This window comes from Halichoerus grypus, chromosome 9 (assembly GCF_964656455.1).
Source record: "Halichoerus grypus chromosome 9, mHalGry1.hap1.1, whole genome shotgun sequence".
NCBI classification, from domain to species: Eukaryota; Metazoa; Chordata; class Mammalia; order Carnivora; family Phocidae; genus Halichoerus; species Halichoerus grypus.
The window spans coordinates 100,259,477-100,282,892 of record NC_135720.1 but is presented as its reverse complement, the minus strand read 5'-3'; the positions used below and the strand labels follow the sequence as shown (position 1 = coordinate 100,282,892).

General features: G+C 36.9%; 1 long non-coding RNA gene across 3 annotated transcripts in view; it reads right to left on the bottom strand.

Moving 5' to 3' along the window:
• LOC118537124 (uncharacterized) overlaps positions 1–23,416 on the bottom strand; it is a 52,085-nt gene that overhangs the window by 20,025 nt on the left and 8,644 nt on the right. For 2 of the 3 annotated variants that reach the window (XR_013441245.1, XR_004917956.2), the window contains exons 2-3: positions 19,997–20,222; positions 18,505–18,692 (exon numbers count right to left, since the gene is read on the bottom strand). This is a non-coding gene — a long non-coding RNA (uncharacterized LOC118537124). Of the gene's footprint in view, positions 1–18,504; positions 18,693–19,996; positions 22,603–23,416 lie in introns of those variants that run through there. The other variant, XR_013441244.1, reaches the window with a different exon arrangement.

Genomic DNA, 23,416 nt, shown 5'->3' with positions numbered 1-23,416 from the left:
TGTTCACATAAAGAAAATCCTTGAAGGAATACAATATTATTCATTAACAAACAATATCTTAACATCTTCTCAGCTCATATTATTTGTTCCCTCTGCCTGAAACACTTACAGAACTACTACCCCATGCCTGACTCCCCATCAAGTTATTATCTACTAATTTTTCAAATCTCACTTATATACCATCTTCTCATAAAAGATTCTCTAGTCAACCGAGTCATATGCTCTCAAAGAAATCATATTCCTCTATAGTTCTTATCATGTTTATAATTGTATGTTCATTTGGGAAATGATGTGTTTTCTATTCATCTCTTCAACTAACCTGTGAGCTCCATGAGGTCAGGGCCCATATCTATTTTGCTCACAATTATATATATATCTAAAAGTAGGAACAATGTCAGGCATGTGATAGATACTCAAAAAATATTTGTCAAATGGATAAATCTTGAGTGAATTTATTATTTAACTATTATTATCTGAAATCTTAGATTCTTTAAAAAAGTCTGATTTTTTAAAAAGTCATATAAAATGGATGAGAGGAAAATCAGATTTTGAAAAAAAAAAAAAGATAAAAAGATAGCTTAACAATTTCAAAAAGTTTGCAACTTCACCAGCCTTGATAAACTAATCCTTGCAGATATTTAGAATTATTTCTGTGTATAAGGCCTTGGCCTTAATTCAATCATTCAGTTTATTTATTAATACTCATTCGTTAAGCTTTCAGCCCTTTCAGAAAAAAATTATTCAGGCAGTTGTGGATTCAATGTATTGTTTCTTCTTTAGTTCATAATCAGCTACCTAAGAAGAAAATAAAGGCCTCTCTTTTCCTCAGCTTTTAAAACCATGCATTCCAGCTCTTATGAGCCTCATTCACATTATCATCTTATTGGCTTTTTCCACTAATAGCTCCACTCAATCCAAAAGGTGTTTTACTCAGCACATCTCCAATGTTATTTTCCCAGTATCAACCTTTTTACTGCTGTTTATTTCAAGATTTTATTTATCTATTTTCAAATTGTCTTTTTATTGCTGTTTTCCTATCCTTGGTGTATTTGAGGTTTTAAGATTGTTGTCATTAGATAATAGTTAAATTCTTAGCGATGTTTCTGTTTAATTTCAGAAAATGTGGTGCCATTTTATAATAACTACATCTCATGCCCCTCAGGGCAGGTCAATGCATGAATTTCAGGTAAGGTCACTTGATTCTTTTGAGGCAGAATCCCTCCTCTTATTCACACACACCTCCCAAGTGCAACTCACCCATACATCTGGAATGTTGAATAATTCTCCTTATTAAAGAAGATGAGCCCCAAGAGACTTGTTTTCACAAAATTATTTTTGCTCAATACTCTAAGTTATGCTGTTCTGTGTAATTTGTTGAAAACACAGTGACAAATATTTATTTTCTACTACTTTGTAGGTAAATTATTTGCCAACAGTAATCTTTTCTTTTACAGGTTGCCGAAATGATAATGATGATATCTCATACTTGCAAAGCCCTTCATAATTTGCAAAACACTTTCACATCTGAATTGTGCCATAACTTTTCACCTCTAATTCCAGTTTGATAATTTAATCACATAAAATAATCACATGAGAAGGGACTCCTATGTTTAAGCATTACACCAAGTCTTGAGAGGCTAGCAAGAATGAGATACCATCTCTTCACTTCCAAACCCTGAGAAACTTCGTAACTGATACATTTGAAACAGGGAGAGACTGTTATTGAAATACAGGATACTACAACTTAGTGCAATGAAACAAAATTGATATTGATATTCAGTGCCAACAATGAGCAAGGATAGATTTATATTTGGCTGGGATTAATGGTAAAGTCTAGAGAAATGTGAATCTGACTGCCTTGCCTTTGGTTATAGCCCCAACTCTCTTCTTGAATTATGTTTGTGACTGCTATACTTAATTCTTGTCCAATATTCTCCTTCTGCTTGAACATACTCCCTAGCTAAGACCATGATATCAATTCTTAATATCTAACTTTAATATCTCAAATCCGACTTTCTCATTTGGCTCTTAATGTGTGTGATGATATAGTACAAGATTGCAATGCTGGTAATATTTTTCCAGACATTAATCCTTTCTTTACCAACACTTTTGTTGAGCCATCCCAAGGTGTCCAGGATTGTGCTGGACCCCTAGGGTTATAGAATTGATATTCTTTTTTTTTTTTAAGATTTTATTTATTTATTTGACAGAGAGAGACACAGCGAGAGAGGGAACACAAGCAGGGTGAGTGGGAGAGGGAGAAGCAGGCCTCCTGCGGAGCAGGGAGCCCCATGTGGGGCTAGATCCCAGGACCCTGGGATCATGACCTGAGCCGAGGGCAGACGCTTAACGACTGAGCCACCCAGGCGCCCCTAGAATTGATATTCTTAAAGAATTTAAAGTCAATCAGAAGGGTTTGCAATCCAGACATACTTAATCAGAAATTATTTTCCTCAACTAAGAAATATATTGGAATTTAAAAATAAATTGGAATTTTCCAGCTCAACTTTCTAACAATCTTTAGCACATAAAAGAAACATACTATTCCTTGTATTAGATCATAACCTACCAAAATACTGGATTAGCCAGTTTATTAGGTGTGTGGTAAATAAAAACCCAAATAAAAGTATCTAAGGGGCACCTGGGTGGCTCAGTTGGTTAAGCCTTCGGCTCAGGTCATGATCCCAGGGTCCTGTTATCAAGCCCAGCATTTGGCTCCCTGCTCAGCAGAGAGCCTACTTCTCCCTCTCCCTCTGCCCTTCCCTCACCCTAGCTCATGTGTGTGCGTGTTCTCTCTCTCTCTCTCTCCCGTGCTCACTCTCTCCCTCTCAAATAAATAAATAAAATCTTTAAAAAAAATCTAACAATGATGGTGAAGAAAAAATAAATTATAGAAAGGCGAAAGTTTATCTGATAGAGAAGTAAAATACACATAGATCAACACTGAAAACACACTAAAAGGAAAATTAATCAGTGCTAACCACAAAATTGTCAGAAGATTAATGTAATTGCTTCTCCAGTGGAACAACAGGAATTCTCATTCATTGCTGGTAGGAATGTAACATAAACTGTAATAAACTAATATGCATATTTCAATCCCTAGCACAGCCATAAAACAGGAAACAAATAAGGAATTATAGTTAAAAAGCCAATATAGAAAAAAATTAAGGATTAAAAATTTAACAATCCAGAATAAGAGTAAAAAAGGAAAAGGAGAAGAAAGAGCAAATGTGACAAAATGAAAACAAATAGCAAAATGTTAAACTTAAAAACTACTCGTGTAAGTAATTTAATTAAATTTAAAAGATCTAAGTTTCCAATTAAAAGGAAGATACCATAAGACTGGATAAAAAAAGCAAGACCAAACCAAATTCTGTTTACCAGATATATACTTTGGGGCATTTGGGTGGCTCAGTCAGTTAAGTGTCTGCTTTCGGCTCAGGTCATGATCCCAGGGTCCTGTGATTGAGCCCCGCAATGGGGGTGGGGGGTCCCTGCTCAGCGGGGAGTTTGCTTCTCCCTCTGACTCTGCCTGCTGCTCTGCCTACTTGTGATCCCTTTCTCTCTCTCTCAAATAAATAAAATATTTTTAAAAAATAAAAAATATATACTTTAAGTGTAAAGACAGAGATGAGGGGCACCTGAGTGGCTCAGTCATTAAGCGTCTGCCTTCGGCTCAGGTCATGATCCCGGGGTCCTGGGATCGAGCCCCGCATTGGGCTCCCTGCTTGGCGGGAAGCCTGCTTCTCCCTCTCCCACTCCCCCTGCTTGTGTTCCCTCTCTCACAATCTCTGTCTCTGTCAAATAAATAAATAGAATCTTAAAAAAAAAAGAGAGAGAGAGAGATGAAATGCAAAAAAATTAAAAATTAAAAAACAAAAAATTATATCTTATAAATATTAAACATAAAAATATTGTAGTGGCTATAATATCAGGCTATGTAGACTTCAAGAGAAAGAATATTATCAAATATAAAGGGGAATATTTCATAATATTAAAGGGTCAATTCATCAGCAACACATAATAAACCTAAATCAGGTATGTACCTAATAACACAGGTTTTAAATCATAAAGTAATAATTATAAAAGTAAAGAGAAAAGCAAAAAATACAATTGTAGTTAGCAATTTTAATATTCCAGCCTTACTAATTTATAGAACAAGTAAATATGAAATATGGAATGTTAAAAAGCAAATTGACCAAATTATTTGACAGTCATAGAATTCTACATCTAATAATTGCAGAGGGCACATTCTTCTCAAAAGCTGATGAAACATTCACCAGAATGACTATAAATCAGGCTTTTTAGAAAAAAATCAGTAAATTTCAAAGAATTAAATTCATTACATGAAATTTTCTAACCTAAATGTAAATTTGATATTAATAATAAAAATATTAAGCAATACAATTCTAAATCATCATAAATGATTCAAAAATCACAATGGAAACTTTAAAAATTATTCAAAATAAATGATAATGAAAACACAACATATCAAATTTTGTGGTATGCCGCTAAAGCAGAGCTTAGAGGGAAACTGATACAGAAAAACTAATATTAGAAGAGAAACATAATTTGAAACCAAGTATATAGCCTTTTATTTTATGAGTAGAAAAAAAGAGTAAGATAAACACAAACTAAGTTGAAAGAAAGTAATAAAAATACGAACAAATGCAAGAAAACAGAAAAATAATAGAGAAAAAAATTAATGGAACTAAGTTTGGTTTTTGAAAAGATAAAATTTATAGCCCTTCTGGCTTAATATGTAAGAAAAAAAGAAGCACAGTCTATCAATGTCACAAATGAAAGAGGAAACACTACTATATATAGACAATAGCAGTTAAAAAGTAACACACAATTAAAAACAGTAATCTAAATTTAACAATCAGTAATGTTTATTCATTGAAAGAACTAAATTAATTAAATTTATACAGGAAAAAATAGAAAAATGCCAACAGTCCTATATCAGTTAAAGAAACTGAATATGTAAAAATACAAAATACAAAATACTTCCAGCCCAGATACTTCACCAGTGAATTTTATCAAACATTTAGGGAAAAAAAAAAAATTATTCTAAACAAGTGCTCAACAGAAAGATAGGAGAAAAAATACTTCCAAACTCATTTTGTAAAGCCAGAATAATCTTGATCCCAAAACCTGAAATGAATATTAAAAGAAAATGAACAGCAACATCCCTCATAACAAAAATATTAACAGCAAATTCTAGCAATATTTAAATAATGATCAAAATGGATTAACCCCAAGAAAGTATTGTTTTAACATTTGAAAATCAACCCATGTAACTCATCATATTAACAGAACAAAAAACAAAAATACTAACTTTGCCTCAATAGATGAGAAAAAAGGCTTTGATTATTCAAAATTCATCCAGGATTTTTAAAGGTTTGCTTTAACCAGAGGTACTTTTATGAAGAATAAGAAGATTACTTACTTACTTTTTGAAATAAATCCTCTAAATCATATGAACAAACTCCAGAGACCTTTTGCTATTTTGTATATGTATCATCAAACATGGTGTTATGGGCTGAATTGTGTTCTCCAAAAATTCATATGTTGAAGTCCTAATCCCTAGTCCCTCAGAATGTGATTGTATTTGGAGATAGGGTCTTTAAAAAGGTAATTAAGTTGAAATGAGGTTATTAGTGTAAACTGTAATCCAATATGGTTTATAAAAAAAGATTAGAACATATACAGAGGGAAGACCATGTGAACACACAGGGAGAGGACAGCCATCTATAAGGCAAGGAGAGAGGCCTCAGAAGAAACTAATCTTGCTAACACCTTGATCTCAGAATTCTAGTCTCCATAACTGCAAGAAAGTTAATTTCTACTCTTCAAGCCACCCAGTCTGTGATACTTTGTTAAGGCAGCCCCAGCAAACTAACACACATGGTGAAACATTTCATTTGGATTGATGAATGAAATCTGGGGCTTTTGAAACTCTTTTTCTGATTTTTAGGAAGTAGCTTAAGCCAAAGAAGTAAAGGGAGGGAAATACTGAAGAACCATGATTTGCTTTTTGGAATATATTTCAACACACATAACTTACTGGGGATTCTGAATATGCAGCCCAAACTGGGAAAAGATTCTGAAGTTTATTTATGAGTCAACATCCTTAATCTTTCGGTTTTTTGTTTGCATTCTTCTCTTGACAGACAGTTATATGCCTTTGCCTGTAAATAAAATACCTGGATTTCAGGGGAGGGAGGGTGGATAGACCTTGCATATTTTATCTTGTCTATTTGTTACCTTCATTTATGACAGAAATAGTCCAGATTTGTTCTACAGTTAGTGGTAAGAAAGAAAAGCATTGCACAGAATCCCAGATGTTTCTCTGACAGTTGGGAATATCTAATGTGGCTCTGACTTCTGTGTGGGAATCGAAGAGGCTTCTGTGATTTTGCTTGTTTGCTATTTCTGGTCTTCAAAGGCCTTTTGAATTATGTACTATACAATAGAATATTCTCTTTGACATTGAAAACTTCGGTCTGTCAGTATTTTCAACCAAAATATATTGAACCCCTTCTGTGTAAAGCACAGTCAGAGAAACAAAAAACAATCAAAAGATCAGATCCTGGCTTTTAAGAAAGCTCCTAATCTAAACACAGATAGACCTAGAAAAATCCTTCATCAATAAGATAATGGCAAGTCAGAAAGAATACCAAAGGGGAAGGTATGGAAATAGACAGGAAGATCCTTTTCCATCTCCCACCACTAGAGAAAGAGAAAGAATAGTTGCATTTGACAGTAAAAGTAAATGTTGTAACGATAAGGTCACTTGAGGGAAGGTCAATTTGAAGCAACAGCTTGTCAATTACTTGAACAGCTCTGTAAAATAATTGGGAAAGTAAAAAATTAGAAAGCAAACTATCCAATTTTAATGTTTGAAATATCCCTATTAATCAAAGCAAGGAAGGGGAATCATCTTCCCTTATCCTTAAATCCCACTTCCCCCAAGTCTTTTCCTTCCTTCCTTCCTACCTTCTTTCCTACCTTCTTTCCTTCCCTCTCTCCTTCCTGTTTCTCTCTTTCCTTCCTTCTCTCTTTCTTATTGTGGTGAGACCACTTAACATGAGATCTACAAACTTAACAAATACAGTATTCTTAACTGTAGGCACTACATTGTATTGTAGATCTCTAAAATTTATTCATCCTGCATAGCTGAAACTTTATATCCATTGACCAACAGCCTGGCTTTTATAAATACACCTAAGTCTCAGATCTTGCTAGTATATTTCCTACTCTCATGTTGAGCAGAACCTAAAGTGAACAGCAAGAATGGAAAAGAGAACCCTAATCCTTGTCCCCCCTGACTCCCTCTGCTCTGTGCTGGACCTATAAGAGAAGCACTCCCTGAAGCATCTAGGAAAACTGCATGGTGAACGTACAGCTCCACCAAAGACCTTTGCAAATAACTCCACACCCCTTTCTCTAGCCCACTCTAAATCAGAATATGGAAATGGGAATCCACTGAAAGTAGACACATAAGATGGGAAATTGAGGTGTCCAAAATACATGTACTATATAAATGATGTTTGCACCTAAATAATGTCTCTAAAAATATAAAAATAATGTTCTTTTCAAGAATCTAAACAACCCTTTTCTGGGCATGTTATTAATGTTATTAATTTTCTCTGTAAAACCTTTTTCGAATAGACTCTGAAAAAGAACATTTCTGCCCTGTTTCTGTCTGAATTCATTTAGAACATAAGTGGGGTCAGTTAATAAGACTTTTTTTAAACTGTAGATTAAAGTGGGGCACTGGGTGGCACAGTCAGCTGGGCGCCCGACTCTTGGTTTCGACTCAGTGTGTGATCTCAGGACTGTGATCTCAGGATCATGAGATCGAGCCCTGAGTTGGGCTCCATGCTCAGCACGATGTCTGCTTAAGACTCTTTTCCCTCTCTCTCTGCCCCTCCCCCCATAATAAATAAATAAATAAATAAATAAATAAATAAATAAATAAATATTTTTTTAAAACGCTGTAGATTAAAGAGGTTACTTTTTTTTTTTTTCTCACTGTGTTCTGTTTTAAGTGCTACAGTACTAAAAATGGTGAGGCCTTGGGGAATGAAGAACAACCTTGTCCTATATATTTCTTTTTCTGGCAAGGGTCCACCAAAAAAGCAGATGTTAAAAGTGACATTTAGAGTTCTGGGAACAAAACTTGGTGCTGCTACCACAATATGCCACCACCAATTCCTGGCAAGAGTTACCTCTGTAAAGAGAACACTGAATTCCCCCGGGGATGCCTTGAAAAAGAAAACAGAAACACTTATAAAGTAGGGGATGAAATATCCAAAATGTAGCATTTTGGCTAAAAGAAAAGGGTGTTTAAAAACTGTGGCTCTGGAAAGCAAATCATAGTCCATTACTGAAAGACAAAATAAGGTCCCAAAATGCAGTATTTAATCTGTGCTCCTTTATTTATGGAAGTGTAATATATGGATATAGATATATCTATATAAATATAACACATAGAAGAAAAATATCTGAAAATAAATACCACAAGATGTCATCAGTGCTTAGAGTGGAATACAATTTTCTTGTCTCTCTTTTTGATTACTTTAATTTCTAAAATTTATGATACATAATTATCGATAGAATTTTTTAAATTTTTAAAGTTTTGTTGAAATAATTATGGATAGTCTGATGAACCATCACATGTTCATTAGGGCTTTACTATGTATAGCTCTAGTAACAAACATACTAATCAACATTTGTCTCTTCTTCAGTAAACTCTGAGAAACTTGAGGTCAGGGACACGGTCTATTATACCTCTGGATATCCAATTTCAAAAAAAAAAAAGGAAAGAAGCATAATTAACATGTAGGTGCTTATCAAACTCAATTATTGTAACAACTCTGTAATCATTATGATCTCTGATTTTACAGACAAGAAATGAAAGCTTATAGATACTAGGTAACATAGCGAATGTCCTTCAGTTAAGAAGTGCTAGGGCCAAGATTCAGGTGCACATCTGTCTGACCCCAAATTAATGTTGGTGTTAAAAGTTGATGCCTGATGAATGGAACACAGGAAGGAAGAAGAGGGGCAAACCATGAAGACCTAGGAAAAGTTTAAAGTTATAATGTAAAACAAATGAATAGAATATAAAATTCATAAGAAGCAATCCTTTAAAATATGCATAGAAAATATACACATCATGAGCAAGAATGTTCTCCCTCATTGATATATGCACGTGGGAGCTAAATTACTAGCACTTGAGACAGCTGAAGTAGAGATTGCTGTCTTGAGGGGAGATGCTCTTAGGTGACACCAGGGCCTTTCCAAATTAGGTCTCCTAGAATATCTTATTCGGGCCAGTCTCTTGATTTTTTAGTGAAGGCACCAGGTGACTTTTAGGGACAGATTGTTTCTTTCCTTGGACATCCTCTTTCATTTGGCAGCAATGCATTCCAGTGTTCCATGAATGAAACAGTATCAGAGGAAACTCAGCAGCAGTGAAAGATCTAAGGAATCATAAGAGAGAGGCCCTTTGTTGCAGTACGTTAGCCAAAAATTATGGATGTCAATGCAGTCCCACAGGTTTTGTGGAGTTTTTTTAATAGTTAAAAATTATACCATCAGTATTATTTCTGGGGCCTTATGCTTAACTTTTATGATATCTTTAATTAAAGAAGATACACCCAGAAGTGAATGCTGGAGTATACTAAGAAAGTAGGACAAGCTCAGGTTATCCAAAAGTGTAGATGAAGTAGTTGATCTCTTCTCTGGTACTGATATGTAGAATAAGTTTGATGAAACCATTTGCCAATAACTCAAGAATGTGGGTATCAATTAGAGAGCCCTAACAAATATTATGATTTAGAGTTACCTATTATCTAAGTACATAGGACTAAGTTTGCCCTGACATTGGTCTAAGGTCCTAAGGTCTAAGGCATGAAGGTTGGGATGAAAAATGGGAGGATCCAGGTTGTTCATTCTTTGAATGTTTCTCAGGCTCATGGCTTTAATCCAAAGAATAAAACATGATCTTCTTTCCTACATCATGAGTCTTCGGGGCACAAATATTAGAAGTACTACCTATAGTACTTAATAAATAGAAATGTCATCATATCCTGACTGTTAGTAAGTTTTGGCATTCCAGAGTAAAACAAATACCTTGTATTCCCATAATATGAATCATAGAAAATAGTATATCTTTTATTTTTTACCTAATTTCTTTTTTCTTATCTAGGTCCTCAAAGCCTTTAATCCTTACAAGTAGCACAAAATAAGTAAGTCTGGCAGAATTTACGTGACCAAATTCGAGAAGTTCTGCCAGAATGAAACAAAGAAAGGTGATTTTCTCCTGAGAAGTCTTTTTGGGAGAGAGTATTAAGGGGAATAACTAAACTGATGTTCCAGGCACTCTGCTGGGCTGCTGAGCTTGGGGTAGACAAAGATAAATAAATAGCTTCTGCTCACAAAGAACCTACCATCTATAGTGAATACAGACCCATAAATGGACAATTATAAAATTTTTGAGGCGGGTATACTGATGGAGACATGCACACATGTTAAATATGCACTAGGGAGAGACTCCTAACCTGGCCATTGGGGTAATGGGAGGGCTTCCTGAATATATACTTGAGCTCAGACCAAGCTGTGTAGGTGCTAACCAGGTAAATGGGTGGGGTGGAGGGAAGTACAAGAGGAAAGGACAAGCTAGGCAAAAGGGGGGATATGAACAGAAGCAAAACAGTGAGAAAATACAGTGGGGAAATATGAGTAGCTCGAAAATAACAGATTATAAATTATAAAGCAGAGAATAATATGGGACTATGGAGTTAGGCAGGGAAGAGACAAACCACAGATGAGAATATTTGTACATGGAGGAGTTTATCCTTGGGGAGCTACTGAAGGATTTAAAGTAATCAAGTGGTATGATCAAACCCAAATTTTAAATGGATTCCTTTGGTGGTCACATGGACAATGTATGTGTAGATTAAGAGCTGTGGGTTGAATGAGACACTTTGGGAAATAAAAAAAATTTTAATGCAAAAGAGTCAAAAGGGAAAAGTCAGAGAAGTATGTAGAGAAACTACAGACGGTGGTGTTATGACTGTTAAAAAAGTAGAACGTCATTTTGAGAAGTCAAAAGAGATTAATGGTAGCAAATGAAACAGGGCTACCCTAGAAAGGTAATTACCAAGAATGTCCAATAGAATTCTAATCAGGAAATCAGTAATGCCTTTGAGAAGAGCAGTTCCTTTGAGCAAAAAGGGCAGAAGCAGAGTGCCGTGCGTATGAAGCAGATGAGGGGTGAGAAAGAACTCGTTTCAGAAAGTGATTAAGATTTAGAGAAGGTTGTATAAGAAGGGAAGAAAAAGAACCCCTTAGCACAGGTGTGCATGGTGGCCAAGTTAAGGAAAAATTGAAGATATAGAAAAGAGGTGTCTACAAAGGTAATGCCCCAGGGGAGATATGAAAAGATGAGGTCTTAAAAGGTAGAAGAGTTGAAGGAGCAAACCCTCAGGAATGGAGCAAAGGAGCCACATATTTATATCGTCATGGGGAAACAAGAATTTAAGCCTCAATTTCTTATCAAAATACCTGTGCAATCATATCCCATATTATGGCTTGACATGCTGTCAGTAAGTCTGTGACAAAGGGTAATGTCATGTTTTCCCTCCTCAAGGGTAATACCCTAGAAAGAACACCCTGTTCTTGTTTAATTGGCATTGATTTTCTTGAAACTGACAGTTACTCTCAAGTTGTAATATTTTTTTAATTGCTTGAGATGAAAAAGCACTTCATTTGGTGAGTCTTGTAAAAGGAGCACTCTTTCTAATATCTTTTGTTAATTGAAGATTTTGCTACTTGTTTGTATCTCATTGACTTTGTGTTTAGATCTGAATATTTTTCTCATTGTCAGAAAACTTTAATGAGCGATATCCAATTAATAATAGAGTTGAGGGGCACCTGGGTGGCTCAGTCGTTAGGCGTCTGCCTTCGGCTCAGGTCATGATCCCAGGGTCATGGGATCGAGCCCCGCATCGGGCTCCCTGCTCAGCTGGAAGCCTGCTTCTCCCTCTCCCACTCCCCCTGCTTGTGTTCCCTCTCTCGCTGTGTTTCTCTCTGTCAAATAAATAAATAAAAATCTTTAAAAAAAAAAAAATAATAGAGTTGAGAGGATAGTAGTATTATTAAAACTTGAAGTTTCTCAAACCAGTAGATCATGTTGCCCTCATCCCCTAGCTTTAAAGAAAAAAAAAAAAATGATCTCATCTCTAGCACCAAAGGATAAGGATAGCACCACATTCACCACAAAGGATGCAGAGAAGATAAATGGATCTAAATCACCTATGATGAAATAGGCCATTTTTATTTTCTAACATTCTTTCCACGGATGTCTCACCCTGTCATTGCTCTGTCTGGAGCCTATTGCTATGAATACTAACTGTTACATCCTTCTTAGGAAGACATCCAACTAAACTTTACTTTGAATGGCATTGGGTTCATCCGTCGAAGATCAGTAGGGAGGGTGAAGATTATTAGACTTTGGTGTCCTTATTCCTAAGAAGTTTAATAATAAGTCATTTCACATATCTTTTTTCCCACCCCAAAATCACAACTTTGGGGAGATATATAGACTTATTTGAGATCTTTTTTTCTGTGTTCTAGGCACTGTCCTAAAGGATTTACATATATTACTACATTCAATCCTCACAGCAGCTCTGCGATATATTTGTCACATTTTGCAGAAAAAGAAACCAAGGAGGTTTAAAAATTTATCCAAGTATCTGTAACTAGTTAGTGGCAAAGAGGGACCCAGGAAGTCTGAATGACCAGCTAATTAAAGGCAGATCCAAATATAAAGCCCAAGTTCCTGACGTGCAGACTGGCATCACACAGCGGGCTCAAGTCAGTATCTAAGCCCTTGATAGACTTACACATTTAAAGTCTCCAAAGAGCATTCCTATCATTGATTGAAACTGACATTTTCAACACTGAGAATGCACCATCTTTCTTCTCTGGAGACTGAATGCTCTGATGTAAGAAAATGATCAACCACAGAGCATGTCTGGTAAACCTGAGTGATTATGCCCCCAAATACACTGTCCCAGGCTCTGTCACTGATAAATACCCATACCCACCCTGCTGACACATATATATTCTTTCCCTTTTTAGGGTTTTCACTTCCAAAATAGTTTCAGTCGCCACAGGGATGCTTCCATGGATAGCCTGGAAGACACTCATGTCCCAGCAGCTTTGACTGTAGCTAATGGTAACTTCCCTCCAACACCCCCCATGTTTCCTTCCTCACAGAACCAGGGTTGCAGCCCCTCTGCTACTGCTGCATGGATTGCTTTCATTTCTTCTCAGGACCCAGCCACCTCCAGAGCAACAACTCTGACTATTGACCTTGCCCACCTCCCTGGTTTCTACTCTCTGCCTCAGTCTCTCTCAGCCTCTGCGGGAGGGAAATTCACAGCAGAATGTAAGGAGCCCTAGAGAACAGGTTTCACCACTCCACTTTTCTTCCCCCTTGGGTGAAGGGATGGTTCACAAAGCACGCATACGGGTTAGAGTGTTCTAGTAGAGTCTCACCCATCACGACAGCAGCATGTACACACAGGCCAGGCATTCTTTTCACTCATGGTGACTTTCATGGTGATTTTTTTTTTTCTCATTTTCCCCATAATTCACCCTTGTGTTGTAGCTGAATTGGAGGCCAGAGCGATTTCAAAGGGAGACTTATAAATCTTTCAGGTGTAAATAACAAACAAACAAATAAACAAATAGATGTGTATGATAGCCTTCAGCAAACAAAAAAGATTAATTTGCTCAGGTCTGACATCTGACTTCAGGTACCGCCAGCTTGATCTAGGATTCAAAAGACATCTCCAGAATCTACCACATGTTCTCTTCCTCAGATTTGGCTCCATTCTAGGATTCTACCTCATGGCCCCCAACAAATCCAAGCTCTTTCCCTTGAGGCTATAGCACTTCTAAGATTCTCTCAATACCAGAAGAATCTTATTCTCATCATTTCAAAATAAAATTCCTGAGATTTACTCTCATTGGATCCTTTTTATCTTTCTAATTGGATCCTTTCAAATCACTTGCTCATCCATAACCAATTAGTATGACTAGGGAGAGGGCTATCTTGATTTGTTCAGACCAATCAGGATCTACTCTTGAAAACACAAGTTTGAAGACCAGCATTCTGGGCAGAAGTTGTTCTCCAAAAGAAATCTGAGATATTATTACCAAGAAGTAAGGGGAAAATAACTGGTAGACCACACGGTGTCTGCTACAGAATTCCAAGGGTCCTTAGGCATAATTATACACATCAACCCCCTCAGCACATCATCTAGTGGAACCCTAGCTTCAATTCAAAAATTTAGATGCGCATCTTGTCTCACTTATTGTTGTTCCTGATTCATTCTGAGGTCAGTTAAATTCCTATATCCCTGATATCAACACTATTCTAGGCTATCTCTATTAAATGCTTATGTAAAGTTTGTAACTAGTAGTGATGAGATACCTTTCCATTTTGTAACCAACACTTTAAATTTTGTTAAAGGCACATGTATCTGGCCTAGAAAGAAATGTTTCAGAAACTCATTTAACATGTGCTCCCTGGACATGACTGCCTCACTGATTAAACGAATACCAGCAGGGAGACAGGTCACTGTACCGAGAACATTTAAATAGTGACTCACAGTCAATCCTCTCACTCTGTCTCCTGACACCGTAAAAATCCCTCAGCCAAAGGAACGAATTGGCATGAGCAAATTACAGGGCTATTTTCCTCTGAATGTTTCATCAACTGCTCATCAAAATTCTAGATCAAATCTAAGGAAGTTCATCTATTTATGGGGATAGCACATGATATCTAAACATGTTTGCTCACCTCTGCCTTTTCACATTTCATTAGAACTCACCAGCTTCAATTCATAAAGGAGATCTCACTTGAGACTAAATTAGTATGAAGCGTACCTTTAAATTACCAACAAATGCCTCCAGGTAAAATATGCATCTGAATCCAATATCAGAGAAGCCACATGTTTCCTACTCAATTTACTAATTGACATATCACACAACTCCTTTAATTCTATTCAGATAAATCTCAAGCCTAACAAGTGTCAGTAGTGCCCAATTACAAGGAAGACAAACTGGTACAGTAGAAAGAAAGTAGACTTTAACATCAGACACCTGAGCCTTCTGAATACTATGTCTATATTTTAAATGCTGGGGTGGGAAAGTTTTTCAACTTCTCTAAATATCATTTTCCCCAACTACAAAATAATGATGACGAAAACATAATTCTTAAAGTGATTGTGAACATTAAATAGGTAATAAAGAAAATAAGTAATAAATAAAACAGACCTAGCTAGTTACTCAATGAAAGTTGGTTCCCTTGCAGTCCCCTCAAATGGGTACCTGCTGTCCTCAACAACAGTGATAAATCATGTTGATAGTATGTACCCTTGATATGATGTAATGAAAATGATACTTTACTTCTGCAGTATTCCTTCCAAAAACATATAACCCAAATTTAATCATGATAAAAATATCAGACATTGAGGGACATTCTTCAAAATGTCTGAACAGTAGCCCTCAAAAGTGGCAAGCTTATCAAAAACAAGGAAAGTCTGGGAAGTTATCACGATCTAGAGGAACCTAAGGAGACATGACCAAGAATGTAATGTGGTATCATGGATGGGATCCCAGAAAATTTTGTAAAAAGGCATTCAGTAAAAGCAAGGAAATATGAATAAAATATGGATTTTAGCTAATAATTATTTATCAATAATAGTTCATGCTTTTTAATGAACGGATCATAATAATGTAAGGTGTTGATAATAAAGAAAATATGGGAAACCTCTATACTATCATCTCAATTTTTCTATAAATCTATAACTGTTTTAAAATAAAAAATGTATATAAAAGATGTATTTAAATAAAACATCTGCAATTTTGAAACAGGGATGTTAAGCAATTCTTCTGAAGTCACCTTCTTTCCCTACCTGTTTATTCCTTCTCCTTTCTCATTCTTTCCCCAAATTTAATTCCTGGTACTATTGCACCTTAGAAGCCGTAAGACTAAGATGTGAGTTTCCTGACACCCATGGAGAAGGATCCATGAAGAAACGGCATGCGCAGTTCACACACAAAAAGCAGGGCATCAATTAGGAAGGATCGATTCCCAGCAAAGCTCTAAATAGTTACTATACCTTGTGCTGGGTACCATGATAGATACTTGACATAGATGACCTTGTTATATTTGTACTCATAGCAACCATATTGATGTAGATATTCATCTAAATTTGCACATGAGGCTTAGTTAATCATAATCCCATGGCTCACAGGAACCATAGTGAAGCTTCATACTTCAAAGGCCTCCACACTCTTAACCACTGCATATACTGCCTCCCAAAGTCACAGGATGATCACCTTGCCTTCAGTGACTCCCACTCCCATTTTTGTACCTCTCTGACTCTAGGTACCCAACAACACCTGATGCCCACCTGAAGCCATCCAGTTATGCCTCCTCTTTTATCCAGAAATAAAAACGAGAGCAAGGAAATGAGGTAAAAGAGAAAGGAGAAAGAAAAAGAGCTAAGATTTATTGAGGAGATATTATACATCAAGACACTTAGTAGGCACTTTACGCACATTCATTAATTAAACCCTCATGATATCCTCATAAGAACATAATTTCCATTTTTAGGCTCATGGTTAGTGATTATACCTCACTGTCATGAGGGAAAAGTTCTTCCACTGTTTTTTGTGGGGTATTTTTTATCACTTTCCAGAATATTCCATGTACACTGCTCAGTCCATCAGTACCTGCTTCCCTAGGCTTTCTCATCTCCTACTTCATCTTGCCCTAATCTCTCCAACATCTATACTATACTCAGAGAATGTGTCAATGGAGTTTTTGTTCCTCTATTTTTGTTTTTTGTTCCCTCTGCTCTTCTCCTGGTCTTTGTCCAGCTAATTCTTCCTCAATATTGGATCTTCACTTACATGTCACTTTGGCAGAGAGGCCTTTCCCAACATCCCAGGATAACTGAGGCCACCTTATTACTCCTATGTAGAGCAGTTTGTTTTCTTTATCTGGAGCTAACACACAAAGTGTAGCTATGTATGTGTTGATGAACTTATATATTTAATCTCTGTCCCCCATCTGGACTGCAAACTCCATGAAGAAAGAGACTATGCCTATTTTTTTCCATATGTGCCTAGCACAGTGCCTAGCACACAGTATGGCTCAATAAATATTTATTGAATAAAGTTTCTAAATTAGTAAATGGATATAAGACTAAAGGAAATTTTTCTCCTTTCTGAAATCTACCTTCATTTTGTTCAAGGTATACATCACTCTGTGCCTTATATTAAAGTGATTTATGCACATGTGTTATTTTCTTAACCAAACTTTAAGCTCTAAAGAGGAAAAGCTCTAGAATTTGTCTATGTATCCTCTATCTCACATACACACACTACAAAGAAAATACTATGTGGTAGGTGCCAAATAATGTCTTAAATAAATGAGGGGAAAAAAATGTTTCAAGTTAAGTGGAGAAAAGCTGACTATGGTTTCACATGTTTCTTTTCCCAAGAATATTTTAACTTTAAAAGAGAATTACTGAAGAGCTATGCCTGAAACCCACAAAAATGGCTCTTAATGATGGTATTAGAGTCATTAATAAAGAGAGCTAATGGGGTTTTACAGAGTTCAGAGACCGTATTTCACTTTTTTCCAATACCAAACCATGGACAGGCTCCTCCTATTGGCCTGAACATGAACTTGGCTCTGTTTGCAGAAACTGAAAATTACTATAAAAGGGTTTTTCACAACCTCCCACTTCCCTATTCTTCACTTCAGAATGTGATGATGCCAATAAATCCCACCATCTGTCCCCAGAGGGTAAGTGTCCCGATCATCATCTCTCAGCTGTCACTAGCAACTTCCTGGTTGAGTCATGACCCTGTCCCCTGTTCCATCTTGATGATGAAATCCTCATCTGATGTCCCTCCAGCAAGATTCAGAAGCATTTCCTATATCAAATAAACATGTATCTGATCATTTTAAATTAATTTCCAAGAAAAAAATGCAGGATTTAATTTAAAATGTAAGAGCATGTTTAGCTTGAATTCCTCTACAATCAGAGAATGAGCTCATTCACTCTGAATAGCACACTGGGAGACAGTCGAGTTGGTAAGTAACATCAGCCTGTCGTCAAGAGATACATGTGTTCAATTATGTGTTCAATTATCAGCGATGCCTTGCCCTCAGTAGAGCGTAAACTGAAGGTTGACCAATCTCTTCTCAGAGATCTGGTAGTTCCGTGACCAAAAGTGAGTTCTGCCCAACACAGTATGCAATGTCGTGCTCTCTCCTTGGTGCTATGGGAAGGCAGTCCTGTGTTAAATCATGGACCGTAGATAATCAATTCACAGGCATGCACTGAGCACCTTGATTGGTGATTTCTCACTGTGCGAGAGGGGCCCAGGATTGGCACTTACCTCTCTCTGACTCCCTGGTGAGGGTCTCAGGCCTGCTCTGCCCGTACACGCGGGTATGTGTGCTGAGGGTGGAAGGATGGTGTATGGAGGAAGAATTACACAGAAGCATGGGGCCGAGTGGGGACAGAGGGGACCTCTGACTTTCTTGAGATAGGTTGTTACCTTCTTCACTCAGCAGCAGGAAATAGCTTTAAGAAGAAAAGTAGAGAGAGAGGCTCTTCAGCACTTGAAGTATATTTATTCCACCAAAAAGCACCCCCTGAGCCTACACCGTTAGCCCAGAGGTACTGAAGAGGCTGCACGTCAAAGTGAAAATGCAAAACAATTCACCGTCTCCAACAAAAACCCTGCCCCTTTCATGGTATTTTATGCTGTATGCTTATAAATATAAATATTAATTTATAACACAAAATAGTAACTTCCACATGTGGATGTTTAGAGGGAATGTTACAATGAACATTTGTCATTTTTTGGATGGCTAGTATAGAAAAAGTTTTTCCTATTTGAGGGGAATCTCAAAGAGGTGGAATTCTAGCGCTTACTCCCTAAAAAAAAAAACAAAACAAAAAACAAAAAACAAACACCGTGTTTCCCAGCTCTCTGGCAGCTGCAGCTTATGCATCTGACATAGCATCAGCCAACAGACATTCCAAATGAGAATTTGAGCCTCTGAACCTTGAAAGAGTAATACAAAATAATTCAGAGAAAATTGGGACCTCAATAAAATCCTAGCAAATAGAATCCACAATATATAAGAGGAATTGTACACCATAACCAAATAGTTTGACACATGAAAATCAATCAATGTAATACACCAAAATCAATAAAGGACAAAAGCCATATGATCATCTCAACAGATGGAGGAAGAAAAAACAAAACAAACAAAAACAAACTAAACATTTCACAAAATCCAGTACCTTTTTATGATTAAAAAAAAAACACTCAACAAACTAGGAATAGAAGGAAACTGTCTCAAGCTGACAAATGGCATCTATGGAAAAACTAAGCTACTATAATAATTAATTGTGAAAGACTTAATGCCTTTCCCCTAAGAACAGGAACAAGATGAATATGTCCACTCTTGCCACTTCTATTTAATGTTGTATTGGGGGTTCTAGCCAGGATAGCTAAGAAAGAAAAAGGGGGGGAAAAGGGAACCAGATTGGAAAGGAACAAATAAAACTATCTCCATTTCCAGATAACATGCATATAGAAACTCCTAAGAAATCTACTAAAAATACAAATGAACTAATAAATGCATTCAGCAACTCTGCAAGGTACAAACAGGATCAATATACAAAAACCAAGTGAGTTTCTATATACTAGCAATAAACAATCTGAAAATTAAATTAAGGAAACAATTCATTTAAGATAGCATCATAAAACTAAAATACTTCAGAGCACATGTAACAGAAGAAGTACAAAACATACACTTTAAAAACTACAGAAACATTGTTAAAAGCAATTAAAGAAAGAATTAGTGTTTACTCACAGCAGCTGGGGTGAAGTTGAGAGTCAAGAGCAGAGTGTCAAAGGATGAGGATGCTGGTGACAATAGGGACTGATGTCCTGGAGACCAGTGTCCAGTGGCCTCTCAATAAATTCCATTTAGTTAGAGCTGGTTTCTTTCTTTCTTTTTTTTTTTTTTTTTGTGACCAGGAACACTCACTGGTGTGGGTATTATTGCTGCTTGGTTTTTGTCCTCTTCTAATGATTTGCTTAGGAAAGGAGAAGTCCTTGTAATCCTTAGAATATACTTTTTTACCACTTTCTAAGTGCCATTGCTTTCTCAAGGTTTAGCTCATTTCTATAATAACCTTATAATCTTACAACTTAATAATAATAATAACCATATAAACTATATATATTATTAATCCTGTTTTTACATGTGAGAAAGCTGGGTAAAATAGGTTAAACGTTTGTCTAAGAAAAGGTGGAGTATGGATGGAAATACAAATCTGCTAAGCATAGATCCCAGGCAGTTTCTACTATACTAGGTTTCTTCCTCAATCTTGTGTCCTCAAAGTACAGAAAGCATGTTAGCTTGCCTCTCCTTAAGGAAGACGTCACTGAGGTCAAGCAGACCCCACACTAAACAGTAGAAAAGCTCAATGGTGGAGTAGTTACATGAATTACTTATATCCTGTTAATAGAATAGGCAGCAGTCGTTAACAGTTAGATTTTCCAAAAGTATTTAATGGCATGACAAAGTAACATGATATTAATTGGAAATTTTAGAATAAACACTGTCAGAAAAAAATCTAATTGTGTTATGTACAAACAGGTACGTGCTTCTTTGTATGTTTGTCTTATATGTGTGCGTACATGTGTGCCAGAAGACATACATAAATACTATGTAAAGTGCTAGCCATTAATAACAGAAAGATAAGGAAAAGAATATAAATTTCGAGAATTAGAGGTAGCAGGAAATAGCTGATTATAAAGAAAACAAATTTAACTAGTCTTGGACCAGGAAGGAAAAGACTGGGCCCACAGCCATCCTACCATGCTGTACTTACAAAAGCAACTATCTCATGCTCAAATCCGTGAGAGAAAACTACACCTTTTCTTCCTTTGGTCGGTGTCACAGATACCGACCCTTTCTGAATTGCTTGGGGCTGTCACAGCTTTCCCAGGGCTGAGTCCTCCCATGTCTTTTTGAATGCTGACCTCTCCTGGCCACTTCTGCTACTGCAACTGCGAGTCTTCCAACATCGGCACACTTCATATCAAGGCAGCAGTCAACCTGTTCTCTTCACTGTCACAGATGAGCTGAAATGACCTGAGGTGCCTGAGAGGCTACCACTATTGGGGACCCACTGCCAGTAACCCCAAATCCCTTGGATGTCAGTCTTTCCATATGCAAATCCAAGTTCACAACGGTAGGAGTTCTCGCGAGTTCTCTCAAGAGTTCTCTCACCACCCAGCCCTGGGCACTGAAGATTGCTCTGTTGTGCGCACTTTTAGACTCAAGTCAATGAGTCTTTTCTCACTCTCATCTATGTTTCCTGGTTTCACACCTTCCTGCTTACACCTGTGTCCTCCCTCCGCCTAACTGAACAGTAAGACTCAATGAATAATTGTGAGTCTCCATGTTAGACAATAAAACAACTGAATTCGGCAGCAACACCAATTATGAGAGAAGGAAGCCTGGGCTCTCGGGGCACTGAAATTGCATCAGTCACTGCAGGGACCTTTCAGCAGAAGGGGCTCTGTCCTAATATCTGAAAAGAGGCTCCAGAGGTCTCCGGCTGTGGTTAAAAACAGAACCTTCGCTTTGGTCGGTTCTTATGGACCATCACTCCACTACTAAGCAATTTCACGGGTCATAAAATTGTTGTAGCCATTAATGACCAGCCGGCTCTTTTGCCAGACCAGTAAAATCACTTGATAAGGGCATTTGTCAGTCATTCAAGCAATATTTCCTCTTCATGCTGAGAGTAAATCGCTGGCTAGGATAGAATTAGAAAGCAAAGCTTTAATGACGAAGGTTATCCAACTGGTAAAATGCATTTGATGCCATTTATATTATGGTTGTAGACTGATAAACAATTTTAGATGGATTATTTTGGGTGACACAGGATTTCAATAATAGCCTTGGATTTTTCTAAGGGCAGTTTCCTTAAAAAGCATATACACAAATTTGAGTGTTTCTGAGCATATTGGCGGTCAGTGTTTCTTCAGTTAAATTATTATATAGCTCATGAAATTATATACATTTGATACACTGGCCCCAGGAATAAGAAAGAGGGGAAGAGAGAAGTAGAGAAGAACCAAGCAATTACCACAATGAAGCAAGAGTGGGGGCTCTTTGAGCAAAAGGCTCTGAAACATTGCATTGCTAGTCTGCAGAGCCACATTTGGTAGTAATGGCCTTGATCATAGTTTTCATTTTCAGCGAATCTTTGTATCCTGCCTACAGCACGTCTGCTTTCAATTTAAGTCTCGTTTATTTCAGGCCTTGGGCTTGTGGAGTGCTGCTAATAACGTGGTCAGATAATCTGAACAATCTGTCTTTGTTTTCCTGGGGTGCAATTTCTTTGCCTCTGCAAGGAGTCCAAGAACTTCAGTTCATTAGAACAGCTTATTTCGCAAAAACATGAGATGGAGATAAATATAATTATAATCAAACAGGGAGTATTTAAGAACCTGAACTTGCTCTTGACATGTGAAGGATACAACAGAAGTATATATTAGTTAGAATGCTGTGGGAGCAAGGAACAGAATATGCAGTGAAACCAGTTTAATTGATAAGAATAAGAATTATTCTACCCCATAGCAGAAGTCCTGGAGCTAAGGCAGTGTAGGACGTAAGGTCTGTGTAGTTGCTCAACTCAAGAATCAGAGACCCATGTTCCTGACCACTTTCTACTCTGCCATCCTTAGATTACTGGCTCTCATTTTTGGCTTTTCTCCTTGCTATGGCAAGATAGCCATCATACCTCCCAGCAACCACAGGAAGGCAAAGCAGAAAACGGGATTTTATTTTCCTGCTTTTTTTTTTAATCAGGGGGTTAAATATTTCTCAGAAATCACAGAGCTGATTTCCATTCAGACCTCATTGGCTGAAATTGTATCCACTGCCCAAATCCTAGCTGCCAGAGATGTAGCAGAGAGAGTATTTAGGCATTTTCAACCTGTACAGCAGGATGAGGATTCTGCTGGCAAGGAAACACAAAGGAGTTTGTAGGGTGTAGAAAGCTGCTGGATGAGCAGTCAACACAATCCACCATACAGCCATAAAGCTGGATAAGATAATTTTACTCTCAAAGAGCTTACAATTGACTGCTACTAATAACATAATTTTGTATGCTGATTGACCCTTCACAAAGCACTTTCAAATAAATTATCTCACTTATCTTCACATTACCTAGCAAAGTAAATTAAATTACACTTTCCATATTTTCAATGA